Source organism: Aphelocoma coerulescens, chromosome 4A, assembly GCF_041296385.1.
Source record: "Aphelocoma coerulescens isolate FSJ_1873_10779 chromosome 4A, UR_Acoe_1.0, whole genome shotgun sequence".
NCBI lineage: Eukaryota > Metazoa > Chordata > Aves > Passeriformes > Corvidae > Aphelocoma > Aphelocoma coerulescens.
Genome location: NC_091018.1, coordinates 21,886,052 through 21,898,902, shown reverse-complemented (window position 1 = coordinate 21,898,902; position 12,851 = coordinate 21,886,052). Strand labels below are relative to the sequence as shown.

Below are 12,851 nucleotides of genomic sequence, written 5' to 3'. Positions count from 1 at the left end.
AACCAATACAATGGTAAATAAATGTGTTCTCCCTTTCTATTTAATGGTCTAAGATATCAGAAAGAGAGGAGTTTTCCTCAACTCTCTCAAATGATGGGGAAAGGGCGATTGTTACCTTCATTAAAACCCTCAAAAAGCAGGGGCAGCAGGGCTTCCCCCTCAATTTAGAACTTAGGTTGATGAAAATGGAGGGGTTACCCTCAATTCAAACCCATAAAATGGTAACATCTGTGCTTTCCCCTTCCATTTAAAATGGAAGGGGGATCCCCTCCTTCAAACACAGACAATAATGAAGGAGGAGTTTCTTCCCTCCATTTAAACTCCTTTTGTTCTCGTAATCCCCATTTTTTCTGAGGGCACGGGGGGAGGGACTGGCAAGATGAAATCGGAAGGGAAAAATAGGAAGAACCACCCCCGCAAACCCACGCACCGGCTCACCTGCTTAGCTGCAGCTGCCTGGCACCTCCTTTGGCAATGCTCCGCATCTAACTGCATCCGAGTGCTCCCCCAGACCCTGTGAGACACTCTCACCGTCCTTTCGTGAGAGACCCCCCCAGGACCTCACCGTAAGCCCCTCTCCTCCAACATAGCCCTGCAAAAGTGAGCTGAGGTAACCCCTCCTAAAACAGGCCCCGGCAGGAGCCGCCCTCTCCTCACCGTCACAGCTCACACCTGGGGCTGCTCTGCCCCCTCATCATTCTCACGGCTCACACCTGGGGTTGTTGCCGGTCCAAGTGTGAGGGCAGGTGCAGAAAGGATTTGCTGCTCCTTCCCTGGACGGCTCATTGTCTGCACCTGACACGCTGAGGCACCGGGCTTTCCTTTCCATAGATAATAGATAGTTGATGCCAGGTGCAGGTAAACTGTCAGGGTTGGTTTTTGAAATATTTTTTTAAACTAGAAAGTGTTCCATAAGTATGCATGTGACTTTTGAGATTTGATATACGAGACTTGTTGAGCTTTTGACGGGGTACCCTTCCTTCTCGGACCGGGGTAACGGAGCAGAGGAGGCTGCTGTTCTGCTAAGTTCTTTATTTCATAGTCTCATAGTTTTCTTGAAGGCAGAGTTCAGAGGGGGTTACATGATAAAGCCAAGCAGCAACAGCAGGCAAAAACAGCCTCTTCTATATGTTCTATATGCTCCATATACTCTATATGCTTTATATACTATACACACTATACATGATACACTCTATACAATGTACTATACACTCTATATTTTTTTCTTACGGAAGTGTGGATTATATTTGTTAACTGACCAATAAGATTAATACACGATTCTAGTTTTTCTTAACCTATCCTGGCCTGATTCTAACAGTCGTAAGCCTTACACAAGTACTACATAGGTATTACACAGATTTGCGTATGCAGTTTCTATCGGCTCTTATTGTTTATGTGAACAGTCTATCTAAAAAATATGAACAGTGTAATTCTATCTATATTTTGTCTAAAGTAAAGAATTCTGTGAAAAGGTAACACTGCTGCAGCAAGAACTGTGTTTAAGGTCTCTGCTACAGCTTTTTAATGTTTAAGGCACTTAGCATATATTTCTACTGAAGTTAAAAATCTATGTTTCTATTTCACTTTGGTGTGGCTTCATGTATCTCAGCCTGTCCAAAGGTTTAAATTCAATCCCCGTGCTTTGGCTTCCCTCTGGGCCTGAGTCCAGAGGAGCTTTTGCTCCGACAGAGACTAAATCTCTTGCCGGTTTTAGAGTACTGCATTGAAAGTCTGTGCGCTTTCTCTTCTTTCCCTGTTCTGAGCGAGTTCTTTGGAACTTCTTTCTTCATTGAATTTTTTTATTTACACTTCCGCAAAATGTGGAAATAACGTATACAAACACAAGTACGAATACAATCCATATACATGCTGGCAAAAGTCCAATTTACACACGGAGCAATACATGGAAATTCAGTGGCAAACACCAATACAGAACAATACAGGGCAATGCAAGCCAAATACATATCAATACAATAAAACAATGCTACTGTTTCTGGAAAGTTTATTACATTTTCTTTTATTGTTATAAGAAACCCAAAACAGCAACATGTAGAGAACATAACAGTCATCCACCACCCACACCTCCTTTAGCTTACACACAAACCCACCCTTGCTCTCATCTTGACCGCTCCACTAACCCTTGGCGCTCTATGGGAATGTGGTTCCCAGGAGGCTCCAAATCATCCTGCCTCACAAAACCCCATCGCCGGCACGGTCCGCACCCAAACCTTGGCGATGAACGTCGCCTCGCAGACCGGCCAGGACCCGAAGGAAAAAAAACCTGGGGGGGGGGGGGGACAAACCTGGCTGGGGTTTTTTTAATTCAAAATTTAAAAATGTGTTGAAAAACCTGAAAGGCAAAAATCTCACATACAACATTAGAACCCATCAACACACATGCGCTCACAGGCAGACAGAAGCCTGTCTTCTGGTCTCAAAAAGTAAAAATGTAAAGATGCCGGAATAAGCCCAATCTGGGAAAGTACACAAGGAGAGACCCCCCCCCCCCCCCGCTGCCAATACGGCCCAGAACAATGCCGATAAAGCATCAAGACATAACAAAGCCCTAGGACACAGAAGAGGGTAGACACAAACTACACAACATAGACACAAACTACGTAACACCGAGAGAAGTTAAAACTGCCCAGCAGTTTCACCTGATGGACCCAAGATTCCTGCTGCAAGATGAGCCAGAAAGTGATGATGCCAAAGGAAAGACGGCTCTATGGCAATAGCACGTGACAGTGAAACAACTCCTTACGAGAAGCTAGTGCCAAAGCTGTTAAGAGGATGCTCAAGAAGTTCAGTAGGCCTAGAGAAAGAGGTGATGACTGCTGGGCAACTGCTCCGGACCCAAAGGCAGGCTCCTCAGGCAAAAAGATGTGCGATGACATCAAGACTCAAAGCACAAAGCTTGCAAAAACATGGGTATGGAACTGCTCTGCCCGGCAAAGGGTCAGGTGATGCTGAGGAGAAACCCTCTCCCTTTACTTCCAAGGGGCCCATCCCACTACAGCCCTCTCCTCTAAGCTAACTTCAGATTGCCTCCTGTGATTCCAAAGGTTTTTCCCTTCTCCCAACCACCAGTCTCAACACTTAGCTTTCAGAGATGAGAGGAAAAAATCCATCCTCGACAGAAAAGAACACGTGGGCACTCTGGACATCAGTACATTCCCTGTAGTCTGCTTTGGAGGCTGTGAAAATTCAGAAAGAAACTTCAGACTGCAATGAGACGTCCCAAAAATGACCCCTTCTGCAACGCCCCCCTCCCTCGTAACTGCAAAGGCTAATCGCTTACTGGCCGTTTCCAAACTTCGGCTCCACACCGGCTCATGGTGCCTAAGACGACAAAACGGAAAACGTGACTATCACCCTCCAGAAGATTAATCCCCAGGGCTCCTCTACACTGCTACCCTGGCGCACCTCAAATCTTCACCCGACTCTGGAGGTGGCCTGGACAATACCCGCAAAGTGAAAAGGAACATGCTTGGCACCTCAAAGGACTAAGGCAAAAGACCTGTGACATGAGATGCACAAAAGACAGAGAACGCACAATAGACACGTGACATGTACCAGGCCTGCTCTGCCCTGCACACCTCGGCACTGTGATCAAAAGCAAGACTTAAGCTTTATGGGGCCTAAGGGGCCCCTTCTTGGGTATCCCCACCTCCAAATCTGACTCAAAAATATCTCCGGTGAGTGCCAACTCGACACCCCGCTTTCACCCCTACTGTGGGTCACAGGTCTCAACTTATCTCTTGGATGTCTGGGGATGTCAATCTGCCTCGGGTGCAAAAGGTGGCCGCCTCACCATGCAGGCAGCTGGTGCCTTCACCAGGCTGATTATCTCTTAGTCAGCTACAATAAACAAAACCAAACAAACATCAGTACATGAACTTAGTGGCACCTCAGCCAAAACCCATCAATTCTGCCACTCACCGTCTCCTAAAAAGGCTGGAGTCCTCGGGCCGCACGCTCTGGCCACGCTCCAAGGCCGACACCATCGTTGAAGGGTATACCTGAGTCGAGTGGAGAGGAGGTGATGCGGCATTGCTAAAACTTGAGCGGACCCGCACTCCCCCTCCCTCCCTCCCCAACTTATTGCAACTCCTCGGCCGTTGCCAAAGGCAACCTGGGTGGTACCCTCACATGGAAAACTTAAAGGCTTCATCACAGAGTCCCATGATACTCACAGAGTACTAACGAGGGCAGCGAGACAGGTCCGTCGGCCGGTCGGTGAGGGGTACGGCCTAAGACAATGGGACGGCCTGAAACACACAAATGACAGTGGATGCTTAGAGCCGTACCAGAACTTGGCACCCAAGGAATACCAAGTGGTTCTTTCCACCAATGACTTCTTACCTCGTTCACTTGACCTTGACTGCTGAGATCTGGCTTTACCTCCTAAGAACAAAGACAAAGAACAATCCTGTAACACAGCCACCATTTATGTTTGCCCTGCAAAGCCAAACAGTGACCGACCTTCAGGTGGGAACCCCCTCACCCGGTATGGGGCGCTCTGGCACGGATTTAATCTGTCTGCATCTGCAAGAAAGTGATGACAAAAGTCAAAGGGCTGCATGAGAACTTCACAGCTCCAGCCATCTTCTGACAATCTAGAAATATCATCTAGAGGACAAACTGCACCCTACATTACAAATTTCAAGTCCCCAAGCCTTGTTCTATTACACCGATATGCCAGGGTATGCAGCAGGGCAGAGCAGCTCTGGGCCAAACCCATGCAGGCACCCATGACAGAGGAGATGACAAACGAGAGGATACAACAAGGAGAGAGAACTCAGGGTGGAAAGCATGACTGCAAGCACATCAAAGGGCTAAGGCAAAAGACCTGTGACACAGGACACCCAAAAGACATGGCATGCACTATAGACAAGTGACACAACATGCGCTCGGATTGCTCTGCCCTGCGCACCTCAGCATTGTCATCAAATGTGAGACTTTCACTTTATGCGGGCTAAGGCACCCCTTCTTGGGTATCCCCATCTCCAAAGCTGACGCAAAAATCCCTCCCGGCGAGGCCCGACTCGATACTCCGATTTCATCCCCTTGACTTATCTCTCAGACGTCCTGAGATGTGAATCCACCTGGGACGCAAAAGACGACCGCCTCACCACCCTGGAAGCTCCTACCATCGCCGGGCTTTTGTCTTTTAGATGGCTACAATAAAGAAAACCAAACATCAGTACAGGAACTTTGTGGCACATTGGCCAAGCCCCCAACAGTTCCACTACTCACCGTCTCCTAAGAAGGCCGGGGTCCTTGGGCCCCACGCTTTGGCCACGCCCCGAGGCCGATACCGTCATCGCAGGGTATACCTGAGTTAAGAGCAGAGGAGGTGATGCGGGACTGCTGAAACTTGAGCGGACCCTCGCTCCCCCCCCCCACCCCGACTTGCCGCAACTCCTCGGCCGTCGCCAAAGGCTACCGGGACGGTACCTTCGCATGGAAAAGGTAAAGGCTTCATCGCAGAGTCCCATGATACTTGCGGAGGACTCAGGAGGGCGGCAAGACAAGTCCGTCAGCCAGTCGGCGAGGAGTTCGGTGTAATACAAGGGGACTACCTGAAACACACAAATGACAATGGATGCTTAGAGCTGTACCAGAACTTGGCACCCAAGGCATAACAAGTGGTTCTTTCCACCAGTGACTTCTTACCTCATTCACTTGACCTTGACTGCTAAGATCTGGCTTTACCTCCTAAGAACAAAGACAAAGAACAGTCCTGTAACACAGCCACCATTTATGTTTGCCCTGCAAAGACAAACAGTGACCGACCTTCAGGTGGGAACCCCCTCACACGGTACGGGGCGCTCTGCCGCAGATTTAATCCATCTGCGTCTGCAAGAAAGTGATGACAAAAGTCAAAGAGCTGCATTAGAACTTCACAGCTCCAGCCATCCTGTATCAGTCTAGGAATACCATCTTGAGGCCAAACTACAAGCTACACCACAAATTCCACATCCCCAGGCCTTGTCCTATTACACCCATACTCCACAGTATGCATCAGGGAAGAGCAGCTCTGGGCCAAACCCACTCAGGCACCCGTGACACAGAAGATGACAAACAAGGGGACACAACAAGGAGAGAAAACTCTAGGCTAGATGATCACAAGGACCGAGCAAATGAGGAATGAGATGACCACGGCAAGACCGACGGTGAGCCAACGAGGCTGCAAGAACCCTGGCGGAGGAGGATGATAACAGAAGGGCTTATTCCAAGAACCGCAAAGATGGATGCCCGAGAATTGGACGGGTGGAATCCTCTAGCTATCTTCACATTCTTACAAGCCTTCATCCTCTATAATGGATCATTGCAGTGCACAGCTGACAATGCAGCTCAGAACAAGACCTGAAAAGACACCCGACTCAACGTCGCTGAAGAGAGACGTGATCCTGATGCACCTCCAAGCTCACGAGTCAAAGGATCAATGGTATCGGCACCACACTGAGGAACACCAAGAACAGAGACGCTAAGAATAATGCCCAGCGTTTGCGATAAGCATCTCAAACGGCTAAGGCAAAAGACCTGTGACATGAGATACACAAAAGACAGAGAACGCACAATAGACAGGTGACACGTACCAGGCCTGCTCTGCCCTGCGCACCTCGGCACTGTGATCAAAAGCGAGACTTAAGCTTTATGGGGCCTAAGGGGCCCCTTCTTGGGTATCCCCACCTCCAAATCTGACTCAAAAATACCTCCTGGTGAGTCCCAACTCAACACCCTGCTTTCACCCCTACTGTGGGTCACAGGTCTCAACTTATCTCTTGGATGTCTGGGGATGTCAATCTGCCTCGGGTGCAAAAGAAGGCTGCATCACCATGCGGGAAGCTCGTGCCTTCACCGGGCTGGTTCTCTCTTGGTCAGCTACAATAAAGAAAACCAGACAAACATCAGTGCATGAACTTAGTGGCACCTCAGCCAAAACCTGTCAATTCTGCCACTCACCGTCTCCTAAAAAGGCTGGCCTCCTCAGGCCGCACACTTTGGCCACGCTCTGAGGCCAACGCCATCGTCATCGTCACAGGGTATACCTGGGTTAAGAGGAGATGAGGTGATGCAGCATTGCCGAAACTTGAGTGGGCCCTCGCTCCTCCCTCCCTCCGCAACTCACTGCAACTACCTGGCCGTTGCCGAAGGCAACCTGGACGGCACGTTCAAATGGAAAAGGTAAAGGCTTCGTCACAGAGTCCTGTAATACTTCCGGCGGGCTAACGACAGCGGCGAGCCAGGTCCATCAGCCAGTTGGCAAGGAGTTTCACCATAATACATGGGGACTGCCTGAAGCACACAAATGACAATGGATGCTTAAAGCTTAGAGTGACAGAACTTGGCATCGAAACAATAACAACCCGTTCAGGACTGCGGTCACCACTTACCTCGCTAACTCGACTTTGACTGCTGAGATCTGGCATTACCTCCTAAAAACAAAGACAAAGAACGATGCTGTAACACAGCCACCAATTACACTTGCCCCGCAAACAAACGGCGACTGACCTTCCTGCAGGAAACCCCCTCACCTGGTATGGGGCGCTCTGCCACGGATTTCATCTGTCTGCATCTGCAAGAAAGTGATGACAAAAGTCAAAGGGCTGCATGAGAACTTCACAGCTCCAGCCATCTTGTGACAACCTAGGAATATCATCTAGACGCCAGACTACACCCTACATTATGGATTTAAAGGCCTTGGGCCTTGTTCTATTACACCTATATGCCAGAGTATGCAGCAGGGCAGAGCAGCTCTGGGCCATTCCATGCAGGCACCCGTGACACAGGAGACGACAAAAGAGGGGATGCAATGAGGAGAGAGAACACTCGGCGAAAAGCGTGACCGCAAGCACATCAAAGGGCTAAGGCAAAAGACCCGTGACACAAGATGCCCAAAAGACACGGCATGCACTATAGACAAGTGACGCAAGATGCACTCGGATTGCTCTGCCCTGCGCACCTCAGCATTGCGATCAAATGTGAGGCTTTCCCATTATGCGGGCTAAGGGGCCCCTTCTTGGACATCCCCATCTCCAAAGCTGACTCAAAACTCCCTCCCAGCAAGCCCCGACCCGACACCCCGCTTTCATTCCCTCCGTGGGTCACATCCCTCAACTTATCTCTCAGACATCTGGGGATGTGAATCTTCCTGGGGCGCAAAAGAAGGCGGCCTCTCGCCGGCCCAGAAGCTCCTGCCATTGCCAGCCTGTTGTCTCTCAGTCAGCTACAATAAAGACAACCAAACATCAGTGTATGAGCTTAGTGGCATGTCGGCCAAAACCCAACAATTCCACTACTCACCGTCTACTAAGAGAGCCCGGGTCCTCGGGCCGCACGCTCTGGCCGCGCTCCAAGGCCGACGCCATCATCGCAGGGTATACCTGGGTTGAGTGGAGACGAGGTTATGCAGCATTGCTGAAACTTGAGTGGACCCTTGTTCCTCCTCCCTCCCCGACATGCTGCAACTCCTCGGCCGTTGCCGAAGGCTACCCAGACGGTACCTTCGCATGGAAAAGGTAAAGGCTCCATCGCAGAATCCCATGATACTTGCAGAGGACTCACGAGGGCAGCGAGCCAGGTCCATCAGCCAGTCGGTGAGGGGTTTCAGTGTAATACAAGGGGCCCGCCTGAAACACACAAATGACAGTGGATGCTTAGAGCTGTACCAGAACTTGGCACCCAAGGAATACCAAGTGGTTCTTTCCACCAGTGCCTTCTTACCTCATTCACTTGACCTTGACTGCCAAGATCTGGCTTTACCTCCTAAGAACAAAGACAAAGAACAATGCTGTAACAAAGCCACCAGTTACACTTGCTGAGGAAACACAAACAGTGACTGACCTTCCTGTGGGAACCCCGTCACCCGGTATAGGGCGCTCTGGCACGGATTTAATCTGTCTGCATCTGCAAGAAAGTGATGACAAAAGTCAAAGGGCTGCATGAGAACTTCACAGCTCCAGCCATCTTCTGACAATCTAGAAATATCATCTAGAGGACAAACTGCACCCTACATTACAAATTTCAAGTCCCCAAGCCTTGTTCTATTACACCGATATGCCAGGGTATGCAGCAGGGCAGAGCAGCTCTGGGCCAAACCCATGCAGGCACCCATGACAGAGGAGATGACAAACAAGAGGATACAACAAGGAGAGAGAACTCAGGGTGGAAAGCATGACTGCAAGCACATCAAAGGGCTAAGGCAAAAGACCTGTGACACAGGACACCCAAAAGACATGGCATGCACTATAGACAAGTGACACAACATGCGCTCGGATTGCTCTGCCCTGCGCACCTCAGCATTGTCATCAAATGTGAGACTTTCACTTTATGCGGGCTAAGGCGCCCCTTCTTGGGTATCCCCATCTCCAAAGCTGACGCAAAAATCCCTCCCGGCGAGGCCCGACTCGATACTCCGATTTCATCCCCTTGACTTATCTCTCAGACGTCCTGAGATGTGAATCCACCTGGGACGCAAAAGACGACCGCCTCACCACCCTGGAAGCTCCTACCATCGCCGGGCTTTTGTCTTTTAGATGGCTACAATAAAGAAAACCAAACATCAGTACAGGAACTTCGTGGCACATTGGCCAAGCCCCCAACAGTTCCACTACTCACCGTCTCCTAAGAAGGCCGGGGTCCTTGGGCCCCACGCTTTGGCCACGCCCCGAGGCCGATACCGTCACCGCAGGGTATACCTGAGTTAAGAGGAGAGGAGGTGATGCGGGACTGCTGAAACTTGAGCGGACCCTCGCTTCCCCCCCCCCGACTTGCCGCAACTCCTCGGCCGTCGCCAAAGGCTACCGGGACGGTACCTTCGCATGGAAAAGGTAAAGGCTTCATCGCAGAGTCCCATGATACTTGCGGAGGACTCAGGAGGGCGGCAAGACAAGTCCGTCAGCCAGTCGGCGAGGAGTTCGGTGTAATACAAGGGGACTACCTGAAACACACAAATGACAATGGATGCTTAGAGCTGTACCAGAACTTGGCACCCAAGGCATAACAAGTGGTTCTTTCCACCAGTGACTTCTTACCTCATTCACTTGACCTTGACTGCTAAGATCTGGCTTTACCTCCTAAGAACAAAGACAAAGAACAGTCCTGTAACACAGCCACCACTTATGTTTGCCCTGCAAAGACAAACAGTGACCGACCTTCAGGTGGGAACCCCCTCACACGGTATGGGGCGCTCTGCCGCAGATTTAATCCGTCTGCGTCTGCAAGAAAGTGATGACAAAAGTCAAAGAGCTGCATTAGAACTTCACAGCTCCAGCCATCCTGTATGAGTCTAGGAATACCATCTTGAGGCCAAACTACAAGCTACACCACAAATTCCACATCCCCAGGCCTTGTCCTATTACACCCATACTCCACAGTATGCATCAGGGAAGAGCAGCTCTGGGCCAAACCCACTCAGGCACCCGTGACACAGAAGATGACAAACAAGGGGACACAACAAGGAGAGAAAACTCTAGGCTAGATGATCACAAGGACCGAGCAAATGAGGAATGAGATGACCACGGCAAGACCGACGGTGAGCCAACGAGGCTGCAAGAACCCTGGCGGAGGAAGATGATAACAGAAGGGCTTATTCCAAGAACCGCAAAGATGGATGCCCGAGAACTGGACGGGTGGAATCCTCTAGCTATCTTCACATTCTTACAAGCCTTCATCCTCTATAATGGATCATTGCAGTGCACAGCTGACAATGCAGCTCAGAACAAGACCTGAAAAGACACCCGACTCAATGTCGCTGAAGAGAGACGTGATCCTGATGCACCTCCAAGCTCACGAGTCAAAGGATCAATGTTATCGGCACCACACTGAGGAACGCCAAGAACAGAGACGCTAAGAATAATGCCCAGCGTTTGCGATAAGCATCTCAAAGGGCTAAGGCAAAAGACCTGTGACATGAGATGCACAAAAGACAGAGAACGCACAATAGACAGGTGACACGTACCAGGCCTGCTCTGCCCTGCGCACCTCGGCACTGTGATCAAAAGCGAGACTTAGGCTTTATGGGGCCTAAGGGGCCCCTTCTTGGGTATCCCCACCTCCAAATCTGACTCAAAAATATCTCCTGGTGAGTCCCAACTCAACACCCTGCTTTCACCCCTACTGTGGGTCACAGGTCTCAACTTATCTCTTGGATGTCTGGGGATGTCAATCTGCCTCGGGTGCAAAAGAAGGCTGCATCACCATGCGGGAAGCTCGTGCCTTCACCGGGCTGGTTCTCTCTTGGTCAGCTACAATAAAGAAAACCAGACAAACATCAGTGCATGAACTTAGTGGCACCTCAGCCAAAACCTGTCAATTCTGCCACTCACCGTCTCCTAAAAAGGCTGGCCTCCTCAGGCCGCACGCTTTGGCCACGCTCTGAGGCTAACGCCATCGTCATCGTCACAGAGTATACCTGGGTTAAGAGGAGACGAGGTGATGCAGCATTGCCGAAACTTGAGTGGGCCCTCGCTCCTCCCTCCCTCCGCAACTCACTGCAACTACCTGGCCGTTGCCGAAGGCAACCTGGACGGCACGTTCAAATGGAAAAGGTAAAGGCTTCGTCACAGAGTCCTGTAATACTTCCGGCGGGCTAACGACAGCGGCGAGCCAGGTCCATCAGCCAGTTGGCAAGGAGTTTCACCATAATACATGGGGACTGCCTGAAGCACACAAATGACAATGGATGCTTAAAGCTTAGAGTGCCAGAACTTGGCATCGAAACAATAACAACCCGTTCAGGACACCGGTCACCACTTACCTCGCTAACTCGACTTTGACTGCTGAGATCTGGCATTACCTCCTAAAAACAAAGACAAAGAACGATGCTGTAACACAGCCACCAATTACACTTGCCCCGCAAACAAACGGCGACTGACCTTCCTGCAGGAAACCCCCTCACCTGGTATGGGGCGCTCTGCCACGGATTTCATCTGTCTGCATCTGCAAGAAAGTGATGACAAAAGTCAAAGGGCTGCATGAGAACTTCACAGCTCCAGCCATCTTGTGACAACCTAGGAATATCATCTAGACGCCAGACTACACCCTACATTATGGATTTAAGGGCCTTGGGCCTTGTTCTATTACACCTATATGCCAGAGTATGCAGCAGGGCAGAGCAGCTCTGGGCCATTCCATGCAGGCACCCGTGACACAGGAGACGACAAAAGAGGGGATGCAATGAGGAGAGAGAACACTCGGCGAAAAGCGTGACTGCAAGCACATCAAAGGGCTAAGGCAAAAGACCCGTGACACAAGACGCCCAAAAGACACGGCATGCACAATAGACAAGTGACGCAAGATGCACTCGGATTGCTCTGCCCTGCGCACCTCAGCATTGCGATCAAATGTGAGGCTTTCCCATTATGCGGGCTAAGGGGCCCCTTCTTGGACATCCCCATCTCCAAAGCTGACTCAAAACTCCCTCCCAGCAAGCCCCGACCCGACACCCCGCTTTCATTCCCTCCATGGGTCACATCCCTCAACTTATCTCTCAGACATCTGGGGATGTGAATCTTCCTGGGGCGCAAAAGAAGGCGGCCTCTCGCCGGCCCAGAAGCTCCTGCCATTGCCAGCCTGTTGTCTCTCAGTCAGCTACAATAAAGACAACCAAACATCAGTGTATGAGCTTAGTGGCATGTCGGCCAAAACCCAACAATTCCACTACTCACCGTCTACTAAGAGAGCCCGGGTCCTCGGGCCGCACGCTCTGGCCGCGCTCCAAGGCCGACGCCATCATCGCAGGGTATACCTGGGTTGAGTGGAGACGAGGTTATGCAGCATTGCTGAAACTTGAGTGGACCCTTGTTCCTCCTCCCTCCCCGACATGCTGCAACTCCTCGGCCGTT

At 50.6% G+C, this 12,851-nt stretch overlaps 4 long non-coding RNA genes across 4 annotated transcripts; all 4 read right to left on the bottom strand.

Annotated features, from left to right (window-relative positions):
* Positions 1–1,985: 1,985 nt before the first annotated feature.
* On the bottom strand, positions 1,986–3,587 carry LOC138110266 (uncharacterized). Its single transcript, XR_011150844.1, has 2 exons — positions 3,299–3,587; positions 1,986–3,194 (listed from the first exon to the last, which is right to left on the bottom strand). It is a non-coding gene; the product is annotated as an uncharacterized lncRNA (long non-coding RNA).
* Positions 3,588–3,594: 7 nt separating this feature from the next.
* On the bottom strand, positions 3,595–4,439 carry LOC138110265 (uncharacterized). Its single transcript, XR_011150843.1, has 4 exons — positions 4,363–4,439; positions 4,194–4,268; positions 3,940–4,019; positions 3,595–3,858 (listed from the first exon to the last, which is right to left on the bottom strand). It is a non-coding gene; the product is annotated as an uncharacterized lncRNA (long non-coding RNA).
* A 2,785-nt stretch (positions 4,440–7,224) lies between these two features.
* Positions 7,225–7,630, bottom strand: LOC138110271 (uncharacterized). The gene is made up of 3 exons (XR_011150847.1): positions 7,542–7,630; positions 7,401–7,442; positions 7,225–7,302 (listed from the first exon to the last, which is right to left on the bottom strand). It is a non-coding gene; the product is annotated as an uncharacterized lncRNA (long non-coding RNA).
* Positions 7,631–11,588: 3,958 nt separating this feature from the next.
* On the bottom strand, positions 11,589–11,994 carry LOC138110270 (uncharacterized). Its single transcript, XR_011150846.1, has 3 exons — positions 11,906–11,994; positions 11,765–11,806; positions 11,589–11,666 (listed from the first exon to the last, which is right to left on the bottom strand). It is a non-coding gene; the product is annotated as an uncharacterized lncRNA (long non-coding RNA).
* Between the last annotated feature and the right edge of the window lie 857 nt (positions 11,995–12,851).